Source organism: Schistocerca nitens, chromosome 2 (assembly GCF_023898315.1).
Source record: "Schistocerca nitens isolate TAMUIC-IGC-003100 chromosome 2, iqSchNite1.1, whole genome shotgun sequence".
Taxonomy (NCBI): Eukaryota; Metazoa; Arthropoda; class Insecta; order Orthoptera; family Acrididae; genus Schistocerca; species Schistocerca nitens.
Window position 1 is genome coordinate 582,015,575 of NC_064615.1, and position 16,234 is coordinate 582,031,808.

The window sequence follows — 16,234 nt, forward strand, 5'->3', positions numbered from 1 at the left end:
TTTTTTTCACCAGACGCGTTTCGTTTTATTGAGCTAAAACGTCACCAGTGGTCTGTAATTAAGTTATTTACATTTTGATTTGCTTTTAGATCGAAAAACAGTTCGTTAAGAATATGTTGATTTGTACTTCTGCGTTAGACACTGATAATTTTGGTCAGAATATAGAATACAGTGATGTGGAAATGCCATGTGGCTAGTGCCTCCCGTCGGGTACACCGTTCGCCTGGTGCAAGTCTTTCAAGTTGACGCCACTTCGGCGACTTGCGTGTCGATGGAGATGAAATGATGATGATAAGGACAACACAACACCCAGTCCCTGAGCGGAGAAAATCTCCTACCCACTCGGGAATCGAACCCGGTCCGTTAGGTATGACATTTCGTCGCGCTGATCACTCAGCTACCAGGGGCGGACAATACAGTGGCGTGCATAAAAGTGTGCTCTGAAAAAGATAAGAAATGCATGGTGCTGCAGAACAACTAAAAATTAGACCAAAATTATCAGTGTCTAACGCAAAAAACAACGATGTGCTAGCAGACGGCATTTCCCGATGTATGTGAGAAAGCCAGCGAAAATCACCATAAGTACAAATCAACATATTCTTAACGAACTGTTTTTCGATCTAAAAGCAAATCAAAATATAAATAACTTAATTACAGACCACTGATAATGCTTTACCGCAACAAAGCGAAACGCGTCTGATGAAAAAAAATCACGCATTTTTGCAGTTGCAACAACAGAACAAAAATACCCTCAAGAATCTCATTGAAAGTGTGTCCAGCAGAGTTCAGTCCATCGTAAAGTCCAAGGATGGACACAATTTATATTAATGTCTAGTAATACGTATCCAGGTACTTAATAATTTATAAAAAGATGTGAAGGAAAGTGATACACAAAATTTAAAGGGGAATGACCATGCGAATATTGTGATGTGCTGAGTTCTAGATCACTACGCTGTGCGCCACTGCCGTCGATTAAATCCAAAGATCTCTACACAGAGCCTCCAAGAGTAAAGGCGCATGAACACTGTTAGAGATATACGCCGACGCCGGATTTTACTCACTGACATTCCTTCGCTTCCAGATCATTCACAGCACAGACACAACAGTATCCCGTACCAGGAATCATCACTGTCATCCAGAAGGTAGAGACACACACTCAGTATGCAACGCGGAGGAAAGGGAATAACCCTACACCTGTGTATCAGCGTGTTAGGTAGGGTACGTGTATGCTGGCACCGCAATGGTGGTACCTGACACATCCCATCCCCCTACTCGCGGGGTGCCTTATTGCATTATGCTGCGCGCCGGGCCGGGACGGCTAGAAGGGGAAATCCACTTCTCCGATTTTCATGTTGTAAAAACTGTTGGCAGTACGTAAGCCTACGCGGAAGTCGTTTTGTGAATTTATTTTTGCCTCGGAAGCTTTACTTTCCTTGTGAAAAAAGAAAAACCCTATTTTTCGTTTCGGGTGGCATTTTAATTCCGTTACATTTCCCAATAGATTGCGAAAAAAGTAGGCGTTAAAAAATCTTATTTTTGTACATGTAGTAGTTTCTTAATAAACCCTTTACATTTTCGTAATTCGTAACAGGCATTTTGAAACGAGGCTATTTGCCAACCACATGCTCTTGATTCACAAATCTTGGGCTGAAAAAGTTTGACAGCGGGTAGCTAACTGTCAGATACATTTTAGACTATACATTATTGCCAGTGAAGTATAGCAAAAAGTACAACAAAGTTTTTGAAATGATAGTGACACTAATATCTGCCTCGATTCTCAAGTTAATAAATGACGCAATCAAATGGTTCAAATGGCTCCGAGCACTATGGGACTTAACATCTGAGGTCATCAGCCCCTAGAACTTAGAACTACTTAAACCTAACTAACCTAAGGACATCACACACAACCATGACCGAGGCAGGATTCGAACCTGCGACCGTAGCGGTCACGCGGTTCCAGACTGAAGCGCCTAGAACCGCTCGGCCACACCGGCCGGCAATGCCGCAATCGCAAGCGTACAGAGTTCGCAAGGATTTTACTTGGTTTAGCGTAGTACCAAACACTGCAGGATGCAAAAAACGAATTACTAGCGATCAGTGCAGGTCTAGTGTCGATCCCTTGTGTTATTTTAATGATCCATGTACAGAAAAATCCAAATACATAACGAATTTTTACCTCGGCGACGTCCAGTTATACTGGTCATCCACTTTGTATGGTTTTACAATGGACCACACTTTACAGTATCAAAGACAAACAATTATTTGTTGCCCACATCCTACCATTAGTAGAATGTGCATTTCGTATTTGGAACTAGAAGAATAAATTAATCTAAGACGAGACTTTGCTATGGATGAAACCTTGCAACACCAAATCTAATTCCTTTCTAGTTGGAGATAAAAACGACAGATGATAAAAAATATAACTACTTTTCTAGATGTTGCTATGTTTAAGTTTGACAAATAGACTTTTGTAGTACTGTGAAAGTGTAGTACCACAAGGTGCAAATAATTACATACTTTAAATCGACTCTGTCTCCACTCTCAAACAACTGTGTGTAGCTCTTACGAATAACATTTATTTTAGGAAATTAATGAAATGAAACGAAGACTCAATGGCACTGAGTTTTTTGCCCTGATAGTAGAAACGATTGACATAATTGTCTGTTCAAAATCGTTCACTCATAAGTCACAGGTGACATACGGAAAAGACAGCAGTGGCTTGAAAGTAAGTTGAAAATTCTTCTTGTACAGTAAAATGGACAAGGAGAAGGTGATCCTCATTAAATTTTCTCGGACAAGACCTAGAATCATGTCATTCAAACGGTGAACGTGCAGATGAACTGTGGCTCAAACTGAAACGAACAATCGAGCAAGCTCTAAGGAAATGTGCACAGAGCTGAGTCATTAACGATGGCAAAAATCCCCCATTTAGATGTAGCATGGGGCACAGTACGGTTCACAAGATTGTACGAGATAATTACAAACAATATGATGGACGAATTGATACCTACTCCGACAGAAGAAATGTGGAAAAAAATTGCTAAAGATTTTTATGAAATGTGGAATTTTCCCAACTGTATAGGAGCTTTGGATAGGAAACACGTTGCTCTTCGTACTTCCTCGAACACCGGATCACGATCCTTTAGTTACAAAAAGACGTTCTCCATAATTCCGTTCGCTCTTGTAGACGCTCAGCATAACTACAGTCAAGCGCCAAATAAACTGGTATAGGCGTGCGTATTCAAATATAGATGTAAACAGGCAGAATAAGGCGCTGCGATCGTCAGCGCCTATATAAGATAACTGTCTGGCGCAGTTGTTAGATTGGTTACTGCTACTACACGGGTTAGTGAGATTTAAGTGATTTTGAACGTGGTGTTATAGTCGGGCACGAGCGATGGGACACAGCATCTCCGAGGTAGCGATGAAGTGGAGAGTTTCCCGTACCACCATTTCACGAGTGTTCCGTGAATATCAGGAATCCGGCAAAACATCAAACCTCCGGGATCGCTGCGGCTGGCAAAAGATCCTGCAAGAACGTGACCAACGACGACTGAAGAGAATCGTCCAGGGCGACAGAAGTGCAAGCCTTCCGCAAATTGCTGCAGGTTTCAGTGCTGGGCCATCAGTAATTGTCAGCGTGCAAACCATTCAACGAAACATCATCGATATGGGCTTTCGGAGCCGAAGGCCCACTCTTGTACCCGAGATGACTGCGCAACACAAAGCTTTACGCCTCGCCTGAGCCCATCGACACCGACATTGGTCTGTTGATGATTGAAAACATGTTGCCTGGTCGGGTATGGAGACAACCTCATGAATCCATTGACCCTGCATGTCAGCAGAGGACTGTTCAAGCTGGTGGAGGTTCTGTAATGGTGTGGGGCGTGTGTGGTTGTAGTGATATGGGACCCCTGATACGTGTAGAGACTACTCTGACAGGAAACACGAATGTAAGCATCATGTGTGCATTCCGACGGACTTGGGCGATTCCAGCAGGACAATGCGACACCCCACATTGCTACAGAGTGGCTCTTCTGAGTTTAAATACTTCCGCTGGTCACCAAACTCCCCAGACATGTACATTATTGAGCATGTCTGTGATGCCTTGCAACGTGCTGTTTAAAAGAGATCTTCGCCCTCTCGTATTCTTACGGATTTCTGGATAGTCCTGCAGGATTCATGGCGTCAATTTCCTCCAGTAGTATTTGAGACATACCACGCCGTGTTGCGGCAATTCTGTGTGTCGCGGGGGACCTACACGATATTACGCAGGTGTACCAGCATTTTGGTTCTTCAGTGTGTTTTGCTATTGATGTCGGTGCACATAGAAAGTGTTACAGCCATAGCCAGCACTCTCAGACAATAATATTTTACCAAGCTGATTGTATTTACTGACGTAAATTCAGAAATATACAAAATGCACTTATCAGTTGTTTTTATTTCTGCTCCTATTTTATTCCAGAATGTATTTTTCAGTTCTGTATCCATTTATTTGAGATTGGAGAGACCATACCAAACAGGGTAGTTCTGCACTAATTTAATGAGTTTATCGTCGTTAATGTTTATGATGGTAAACTACTGCACGACAACACAACATTACGATCGTGCTGCGGCCGTGAAGTGAGAAAATATCAGCAGCAATAAATACGGCGATCACAGCACGACGTCAGAGGGAGCTCTGTTTGCACTCTCGTCACGAAGCGAGTGCGTGTGAGCACTGCTCTTGAAATTCGTAGAACAACACCTTCAAACACGTCGTCAGTGTGACGGGCATTGCTGCGTCACTGATGTGTGTGGAGCGGCCTTAAAAGATAAAATACAATTATCTGTATAAGTCACTTTTATTTTCTTCCACCACCTGATACGAGGGCTTTTATCCTCAACTTCCTAGAAATTATTTTCCCGGATGTAGCGAGTTGTCTAAGCTTTCACTCGTGACACTGTAAGCGTATTGTAGTATCGCTGCCCGCCTCAGAATCGATACTTGCCTCTCTCGAGAGCGCGGAGCATGATTTTTAGGCTAAGGCTACAAGGTCATTTTTAACGCAACAACTTACAGAAAAAATTTTTACCGCAGACATTTGGCTATACCATACGCTAAATGGCGTAACATTTATGTGGTAAACGACACAAGTTTGGGAGCACTCCAGCTACACGGTGTGTTGTTAAGGTAGTTTGCTCTGTAGCATGTGGTCCATTGTGCGTCCACTGGAGTGAAGAACGTATGTTTAGAATTGAAAAGTACAATGGCAGGAATGAGCATAACATCAAAAGCGATTATTTTGTTATTGTTTGTCAGACGATGGAAACAGAAAGCAGCAGAGAAAGTAGTGGATACATCCACTTGCCTCTCAAAGAAAAGTTCATAAATATACACTAAAGACTGAAAAATTAAGCCATAGTACAGCGGCGGTGTTATTTCTAATTACAAAACGTACTTGCCTATGGTACTAATGGCTGTAGTGGATGCTGATTATAGTTCCACGTACGTTAATGTCTGTACGTTCGGAAGGGATGTTGATTCAAATGTACAGAAAGGTACTTACATGGGGCAGAAAATTTATTCATGCAACCCCTAATTATTATCAACACAACCACTTGAAAATGAATCCCCATCAACTCCACATGACTTTGAAGCTGATGAAGTTTTTGCACAGTGAAAAACACACACATCAAAAAAGTTTTGCATCACCTCGGTTCCGAGAGTTCCGGAACCTGTACGGAAAAGTGGAATAGAGATCAAGATAAACATCATTTCCGCTCATGAAAACCACGCGTTGTATGTTGTACCACCATACAGCGAGACCTTCAGATGTGGTGGTCAAGATTGCTCTACACACCGATACCTCTAATAACCAGTACCATGTCCTCTTGCATTGATGCATGCCTGTATTCGTCGCGGCATACTATCCACAAGTTCATCAAGGCACTGTTGGTCCAGATTGTCCCAATCCTCAATGGCGATTCGGCGTAGATCCCTCAGAGTGGTTGGTGAGTCACGTTGTCCATAAAGAGCCCTTTTCAATCTATCCCAGGCTTGTTCGATTGGGTTAATGTCTGGAGAACATGCTGGCCACTCTAGTGGAGCGAAGTCGTTATCCTGAAGGAAGTGATTCACAAGATGTGCACGATGGGGGCGCGAATTGTCGTCCATGAAGACAAATGCCTCTCCAATATGCTGCCGATATGGTTGCACTATCGGTTGGAGGATGGCATTCACGTATCTTACAGCGGTTACGGCGCCTTCCATGACCACCAACGGCATACGTCGGCCCCACATACTGCCGCCTCAAAACAGCAGGGAACCTCCACCTTTCTGCACTCGCTGGACAGCATATCTAAGGTGTTCAGCCTGACCGGGTTGCCTCCAGACACGTCTCCGACCTCGCCATGGACGTTGCTCTTCATGCATGCAGCCTATTGCGACAATTTGACTCATAACACGACGTCCTATGGCTGCACGAAAAGCATTATTCAACATGGTGGCGTAGATGTCAGGGTTCCTAGGAGCCATAATCCGTAGGTAGCTGTCATCTACTGCAGTGATAGCCCTTGGGTGGCCTGAGCGAGGCATGTCATGGACAGTTCCTGTCTCTCTGTATCTCCTCCATGTCCGAACAACATCGTTTTGGTTCACTCCGAGACGCCTGGACCCTTCCCTTGTTGAGAGGCCTTCCTGGCACAAAGTAACAATGCGGACGCGATCCATCCGCGGTATTGACCGTCTATGTATGGTTGAACTACAGACAACAGGAGCCGTGAACCTCCTTCCTGGTGGAATGACTGGAACTGCTCATGCATGGTTGTTTACATCTTTGGGCGGGTTTAGTGACGTCTCTGAACAGTCAAAGGGACTGTGTCTGTGATACAATATCCACAGTCAACGTCTCTCTCCAGTAGTTCTGGGAACCGGGGTGATGCAAAACTTTTTTAGATGTGTGTATACTGCAGCCTTATCAAAGAAAAAAAATCTAACACTGGAAAAGAAATCTTCTACTACCGACTGAGCAGAGCCGTAAGATTTATCGAATGTGCGTTGGAATATTAGCCAATAACTGGGGCCTAGAACTGCCCTCTTGATGTTCATGCTGAGTTTGTGAATTCCATAATCAAAACATGTTGTTTGTTACACAGCTTCGTCGAGAAACAGGATGGATTCGTGTATAAAGACAACTGCTATGTTCTTTAGAAAGCGTACCGCCTCCTGGAACTAGCGAGCGTAAAATGGGAATCAATGAACGAGAAAATTTTGGGGGGTATTTCGCTACAAGTCATGAGTCACTTCCGTGGCAGAATGACTGCATATAGATACTGGAACTAAATTACTTTATGTACCAAACGAGATGTCATTAACCATGTTAAAATTGTTTACATTGTTTTCATTATGCACCTAATTAGCTGTCAAGCGTGCTTCGTAACAGCCATTTGGTATTTACTGTAACTGAGTAGCATTAGTGTGCTTATGAAGTTATTGGTTTACTCTTTTAATAACTATAAATAAATAAGACTAGAAAGGCTCACTTATTCACTTCTTTTTTCTGCTTCCAAATTTCTCTATCGACATCCGAGAACTGATTCGCAAATACTCTTCCATCCATGTTGTTTCTTATAACAATTTTTATCATCAATGTCGCAAACATCATACAAACACATATGTTTTTCAGCCTCCATTATTAGTACTTCACTGTTAATATCACTTCTGAAAGTAGAGCAGCTATCAACAGTTGTGGCCACAACACTGTGCTGTTTAACGCGCGTGTAGCTGCTCGCAAGAAAATGAGGCTATTCGTCTGCGGTACGACCTTGAGACCGCTTCCGTTCTCCGACAATGAGTATGAACGTCCGTACCGTATAGCCACGTCATAATTATACCATACCTCTAGGTCCACATTTCTTCCGTTATTTATCGCATAAAAGTTTCCTTAAAAATGCCCGTCCAGCCTTAAGCCGCTATTACACGGGATGAGGTGGCTAACCTTGGTGATGGGACAAACGGGAGACAACTCTGTCGGCTCAAGGGGCGTGTTGTTGAACGTGATTTCCGCTTTTCAGCGCCGTTGTCGGCTTTATTTGGCTCACAGAGCACACAGTTTCTTTACAAAAATAGACGCGCGTAAAATTCCTACGTTAGCTCTATTGTTGTGAATGTCGAAGAATAGCGGAGAATATCGCGAAGTAGATTCTTGACTCGTCGATGGCTTGAAAAGCGAATTGCTGGTAGAGGAACACTGAATAATACTGTACAACGAATTGAGATACATATTAGTAAAAATTAATCGTTATCTCAATTCACTATACATCCCATGTTTGGTTTTCAATTTAATATACACCGAAGCGCCAAAGAACCTGGTATACCATGCGGATTCAAATACAGAGATGTGTAAACAGGCAGAACACGACACCGCGGTCGGCAGGGGCTATATGAGACAACAAGTATCTGGCGCAGTTGTTAGATCGGTAACTGCTGCTACAGTGGCAGGTTGTCGAGTGACTTTGAACGTGGTGTTATAGTCGGCGCACGAGCGATGGGACACAGCATCTCCGAGGTAGCGATGAAGTGGGGATCTTCCCGTACGACCATTTCACGAGTGTGCCGTGAACATCCGGCAGGAATCCGGTAAAACATCAAATCTTCGACATCGCTGCTGCCAGAAAAAGATCCAATGACGATTAAGGGGATCGTTAACGTGACAGAATCGCAACCCTTCCGCAAATTGCTGCATATTTCAATGCTGGGCCATCAACAAGCGTCAGCGTGCGAACCTTTCAACGAAGCATCATCGATATTGGCCTTCGGAGCCGAAGGCCCACACGTGTCCCCTTGATGACTGCACGACACAAAGCTTTTGCGCCTCGACAGGGCCCGTCAACACCGACATTGGATTGTTGATGGATAGAAACATGTTGCCTGGTCGGAAGAGTCTCGTTTCAAATTGTATCGAGAGAGTCGATGTGTACGGGTATGGAGGCAACATCATGAATCCATGGACCCTGCATGTCAGCAGGGGACTGTTCAAGCTGGTGGAGGCTCTGTAATGGTGTGGGGTGAGTGCAGTTGGAGTGATATGTCTAATACGACTCTGACAGGTGAAACGTACGTAAGCATCCTGTCTGATCACCTGCATCCATTCATATCCACTGTGCATTCCAACGGACTTGGGCAATTCCGGCAGGACAATTCAATACCCCACACGTCCAGAATTGCTACAGAGCGTCTTCAGGAACACCCTTGCGAGTTTAAACACTTCTGCTGGCCACCAAACGCTCCAGACATGAACGTTATTGAATATATCTGGGATGCCTTGCAACGTGCTGTTCAGAAGAGATCTCCACCCTCTCGTACTCTTACGGATTTATGGACAGCCCTACGGGATCCATGGTGTCAATTCCCCCCAGCACTATTTCAGACGTTAGTTGAGCGCATGCCATGTCATGTTGTGGCACTTCTGCGTGCTCGCGAGGGCACTACACGATATTAGGCAGGTGTACCAGTTTCTTTGGCCCTTCATTGTAGTTAAGAAATAGTGTGTAATGTCAGTCTGCGCATGCATAATATCCATACTCTCGATCTTGTAATTACTACTTCGTCGTATAGATTTCAAGGTCGAGATTTGTAATTTCATTCTAATTGAAGAGGAGTTTTTTTCGAGCTGCTCACCATCACTGAAAAAGTTATTTACGGCAAGATACAAATAAGAGACAATCCATTAACCCAGAACCAACGGCCTTGCCGCAAGGGCTGACGGGATTGGCTAGCCCTTCGATGGGTGACCTTTCACGTGTGCCGAGAAGTGCTGGCAAGCGGGGTGCACTCAGCCCTTGTGAGGCCAGTTGAGGAGCTAAAGGACTGAGAAGTGGCGGCTCCGGCCACGAAAATTGACAGCGGTCGGGAGAGCCGACTGCTATCTGCTGAGGATGACACAGCGGCCGGTCGGTACCGCTGAGCCTTTCGAGACCCGTTCGGAACGGAGGAGTTCCATTAACCCAGAGATAGGCATATATATTTTACAGAAAGTTTCATATCAGCAAAAACTTCCAGTGTGTAACTTGTGTATACTTGCAGACATAGACTGGCAGTCACTATAAGATTTCTGGCCACTGTGGAAACATTCCAGTCGTTGGCCTTTGCAACACGAATTGCAGCCAGTACATTATTTATAATAAATAACATCGACGCTTGAGCTTATGCTTCTATTAAATTAATTAGAAAAGGAAAGGTGGAAAAAAGTTTTGGAGAGAGGCGGATTCGATCCTACTACCTTGGACTTCTTAACTGGTCTACAATCTCTAAAGACTACTTCTACAATATGCCAGCTATACCACAAAGGCAATCTTTTGTTAAATCATCATTATGACGTGGCATTGAAGCGATATAGGGGGAGTCAGGCTATAATAACATACCCACGTAAAATGACATAGCAAGGCTATGGACGAAACCAGGTGACCACCTGCACTAAGTTGTACGGAAAGGTCGATAAGCAAACCTGTTCCTACGTAATGTTGAAGAGCTGCCAGCTTCTGTCTTGCTACTGTAAACGAAAAACTTTTACGTAAGCCTCAAAATTTTTACTTTATTCACATTCATTAGTATTCAAATGGTTCAAATGGCTCTGAGCACTATGGTACTTAACTTCTAAGGTCATCAGTCCCCTAGAACAGAACTACTTAAACCTAACCTAAGGACATCACACACATCCATGCCAGAGGCAGGATTCGAACCTGCGACCGTAGCGGACGCGCGGTTCCAGACTGTATTAGTATTGTAGTAACTGCCCGCCCGTTAGCCGTTCGGTCTAACGCACTGCTTTCCGAGCGGAAAGGCGTACGGTCCCCAGCACGAATCCGCCCGGCTGTGTCGAGGTTCGGTGAGCTGGCCAGTCTGTGGATAGTTTTTAAGACAGTTTTCCATCTGCCTTGGCGAATGCGGGCTGGCTCCCCTTATTCCGCCTCAGTTAACCATGTCGGCGATTGCTGCACAAACACTTTCTGCATGTGCGCATACACCATAATTACTCTACCACGCAAGCATTGGGGCTACACTCATCAGATGTGGGACGTTCCCGGGGGGACGGGGGAGGGGGGGAGGGGTCCACTGGGGGCCGAACCGCACGATAACCCTGGGTTCGGTGTGGGGCGGCGGGCGGAGGGGTGAGTGGACTGCTGTAGCCTGGTGTGGAGTGTGTGTACCACTGCGGCTGCGGCGGGGACGAAGCCTCTCCGTCGTTTCAAGGTCCCCAGCTCAATACAATGCAATTATAGTAATTACATATTTGAGAAAATTATAAGTTATCTTGTAAAGCATACTTTTAGCTATGTTTTGAGAGGTAGACGGTTCTGCTAGAGCACGCGGTAGTTGAACGTTTCTCGAATGAATCAAGGAAGGCTTTTCAGGCTACAGTGACATACCATGTGTCAGGGTAAAATGACGCACTGTCATTTTACCCCGATGTGGACTCTAGTTCTATTCTGTGTGATCTTTGACGTTAATTAAGCTATTTGTTTCACGTATCTATTTAAATATAACAAGAACAGCAGTAAGTCATTCTATAATAAAATAAACGAACCATTAAACATGAATTGATAAATGTGCTGTGACACACAAATGCAATGAATTTAAGTACGCCAGTTTCAGATGGCCGGCAATAAATTAAGGAAATCGTCAAGACATCTTGGGATGCGGTGTAGATGCAGCAGGCTATAGATGCTGTTACCAGCGGCGACATGGGTTGGCTGCGAGCGTCGAAAGCTTTCGGAGTTCCCCAGCAGACGCTTAGAAGACGAACTAGGAACACGAACAAAATCTTCAGTGGTGTTCAGAAAGGATTGGGTAGATTCCAGCCAACTTTCAACACTACATTGTAACGGGAACTGGTACAACACTTGAAACTATTGGAGTCGCGCGTTTTTGGTATGACTGTGAAGGAGGCGAGACAACTTGCATTCCAAATAGCAGAGAAAAGCAAAGAGGTATCTTAGTTTTGGGAAAGAAACATTATTCGAAAAAGATCTTTTTGGCGGCAACAGTGATGCTTGCGAAGATTGTCACTGTTTGTACTGCTTGGAACTATACTCGCATTCAACACCCTGAGAATACTGGTTAAGGTTTCAGCAGTGTAATTTGTGGGCACACACTGAATGTGCTGGAGTAAGCCACAGAACAAAAACCTTTATTTGTGATGTCTGCAAATAGATAGGATTGGTGAAAATTATTTTTTCAAAAGCGGAACTAATTTTGTTGTTTCATAGATTTACATCCGTAATTCTACTTTCAGTCTTCACATTTTGTACAAACGAACTGAGAAACGTTAACTGATACTGTTGAAGAATTGTTTCAGGAGCAGTCTTTTATTTGTTAACTACAAATCTATTAAATACATCAAATATCTAATATTTATCTGCATTTCTTACTTTTTCTCACTCCTGTGTCGTTTTACCTTGACGCCGATCTAAAACGACTACTACGCACTTTTTGCAAGAATTTCAAAAACATATGGTTTATATTAATTTAAAAACTTGGCACCAACATAGTGAAACCTATAAGTGAATGAGGCACAATTCTCAAACAAATTTTATTTAATATCGTGGTGAATGAAGCAATAATGACCTAAAAACAAAATGGTATGTCATTGTAACCGGACTTCCCCCACTTTCGTAGCACACAAGTTGTGCATGAACGAGTGTATGTGAAACAGTCGTCGGAGATCGATGAGGAAATTTGAAAGCAGAAGTAGAAACTTCATTAAAGGCTACTCAGTTTCACTAAATACTAAGTGGCTTTTATGAAATTCATTTGATAAGAAAACAATATAAACAATTTTAAAATTATTAGTTACGCCTCATATTATATAAAAAGTAATGCAGATCCAGTATCTATATGCAGTCATTCTGCCACTTAAGTGACCCATGCCTTGAAGTGAAATATGCCTCAAAATTTTCTCGTACATCAATTCCCCGAGTGCCAGGTCGCGGTACACTTACTAAGGGCACAACAGTGTGTCTTTAAACTCGAATACATCGCGTTTCCTGACGAAGTTGTTTTGATTATGGAATCCCCCAACTCAGCAAGAAAAAGGCGCCACTTGTTGGCTAGTATTCCAAACACACATTCGACAAATCTTCGGGCTCTGCTGGGTGCATAGTTAAAGACTTTTTTTCGAATGTTAGTATTTTTCTTTGATTATTCCGCATTACACGTTAACAAAGCGCAAAAGCTTCCTCAGCAACAAAATCGTACGGAGTCGGTTGGGATTCCTTTTGAAGTGGCTGTGTTAAAGGCATGTTGGGGTTAGCCTATGTAACTACCTTTCTGTAAATTTGAATGACCATCCCTTCCGAACGCGCCGACATCAGTGTACGTGAAACAATAATCAGCATCCACTACAGACAGTAGTATTATAGACAAATACGTTTTGTAATTCAAAAATGGTCAGGTGCGAGTAGGACTCGCGCAGAAAGGGTTCCGTATAGACTTAATTATGTATATAGACACTTCATCCACTTCAGGAATCGAGAATCTCGATGATTGATACTTGCAAGATATTGATCCCCGGGAATAGCAAGACTTTCGAGACTGTTTTAATTTCAAGTTTGAAATTGGATAACAAATGCCAAAAGAAATATTTTTTCGGGTGTATTAACAATTTTCGAATTTTTCTCCTGTGATTTGACGATCTTGATCTAATTTGTTTAAATATCGCTCTGTGGTAATTCTTATCGCCTCCGCTCTGTGGTAATTGTTATCGGCTCGAAGTCTCCTGTGTCTTTCGAATATTACTATAAAGTAGATAAAATTGTAAAGAATTGCCCCAAAATTAAATAGCAGTGGGTGGAGGTGGTCTGCTTAAAGAAAATATGTAGCCAGAGTGTATTTGTTGTTAAACAATACACTACGGAAACTCTTAAACATTCGGAGTTCTGTATTAACGTGTCTCCTCGAAAAGTGCGTGTTTATGGATTACTGGGAGAAAATCAGTGAAACAGCACTGAATTACCTCAAAACCATAAACAGTGTCATGCGGTGGTGTGATTGAAGGGCATGCACGATGGTGATATTTGTTAAAACATTTAAAGCCTGCTATGTGTGTGTGTATTCTTGAAAAATGGAAGACTAGTAGCAAAACAGCCACAAAACTGAAAACAGTATAACAAGCTGAAGAACATACAATTTGGTGCGACATTTTTATGGAAATTGCGAAAACGAAACCCCAAAAATGTGAGTAGTATTATATGTTTCAGAAAATACCTTTGAGCGCTATACTTGCTGGAAGCTGATTAAACAATGCTCCAAAACTGTGAATACCACTGAGTGTGATATTTTGCTGAATTTGCTGCTACTGTCGCTGTTATTGTTCGACCGAGGTACAGATCACAAATGTCAAATCGTATCTCAGGCAGGACACTGGGTGCCATTTATGAGTAGGGTTGGTGAGGGAGGGTTGGTGGTGGGGGACCAATAGGAGCACACTGCACCAGTGGCGGAGGAGAGGAAGCAATTCTTGGGTTATAAATTATGGTCGTCAAGATGACAGTCATCACTTTAGGCTAAAAGCTTGAGGATAGGAGATTAAACATAAGCTACTCCATGGGTTTCCGAACTTTTGTTTTTCGCGCCCCTCTACTGCCGAAATATTGAAACTTCGCCCCCTTTTCACCTACAGCAGACACGTGAAAACGCGACCGATTAGCTCATTGTCTTGGGGGAGGGGGTGGGATTAAGAAGGAAAGTAATAACGACTTGGTGAGGAGAGGAGGTCGTGAAAGTTGAAATGGGTATGTATTAATTTCTCTCTCGGCACAGCCAGCATAAAGGTGTTGTGTGTGCCTTGTATCGATCATCCACTATGATGTAAATACTGCACGGAAGTAACATGTATTCGCAAGGACCCATTATTACAGCCCCAATTTCCATGCACTATCGTATCTTAAACCTGCGTGCATTAATGAACTGCCACAAGACCGCAATTACAAAGTGACGCAAAAAACAATAAAAATACGCAGTATCAAAATTCAGCTTCGGTTTTCTATTTATATTTATTTCACTTTGTCACATGCTTTTATCCGAAACGTTGGCCGACGGGCACCAGCCCAGTTCCGTAGGAAGTGCACGGACCTGTGGAGTGGCAGCACGGGTGTGGAGCCAATTCAACAGTCCCCCCTCCCACGAACACGGAGGCTAAACAACACACCCTCTACATCACGCACGCCTTTGACGTAAGCCGCTAACTAATACTGCGCGTACAACAATGTCCGTTCTTAAAAATTGTTTCCTCAGTTCATTTTGGGAGAAGGTCTCATTTTAGAATACTTGTAAGTGCGATGAGTACACTTCACAGTTCTACACAAATTTAGACTGGTGTTCCAGAGTTCATTGGATTATGAGCGGCAGACTGTTACAGTACGAACATTTGAAGTTAATGTTTTATCTCAAGGCGTGACTGGCGACGTGAGAGGGGGAACGTTTATCCGTCTCCGGTTCGGAGCTACCAACCGACGATTTCGCGTGCATCGTACCAAAAAGCTGCAATGGTATAAATTTGACACAGGTGAAACATAGATTCCAGATTGCGCATTATACAGGTAGCCGCTCATGCATTACTCACATATATCACGGAAAATGAAACTATTTTAAAGGTGCTGTAGCAGTAAGAAATTAGTAGAGAAAAACATTTCAGAAACGTATTGAGCATTTTAGGTCGTGTCAGGTAATTTTCTATAAATACAGTTATTACCACTAGTCATTAATCGCACATTTCGGTTATTATATAAACTGCGAATGTCAGACAATAATTCACGACGAAGCACCACTTCATTCGCATCTGTAGTGCCACAGCAGTAAGATTTTGACGATGGTGTACCAATGGGCAAAAGAGGTTTATCGATACGAACTGTTCCGACTTGTTCTGGCATGCCAGGAAAAAATCTAATAGAGTGCTTACTGTATTTCCCTCGGCTATTTTCCTTTATCGGTGGCAAGGAAACAGTTCTGTTTTGTTGGCTAATATCTTAACATAGGCGTGGGAAGAAAATGGCCTAGGCCTATTGTGTTGTATTTTACACACAATCCTATAAAACAAAGCCCTCCAAACATTGCCAGAATAGTTCAGTTCTAAAATAATAATTAGTTCAATCAAATACCATAAATTTTACATAATCTTCAGTTTGGTTATAATTCACATGAGAAAAAAAGAGAGTACCTATTATGCCAATACAATTTATTGCAACATATCCACTG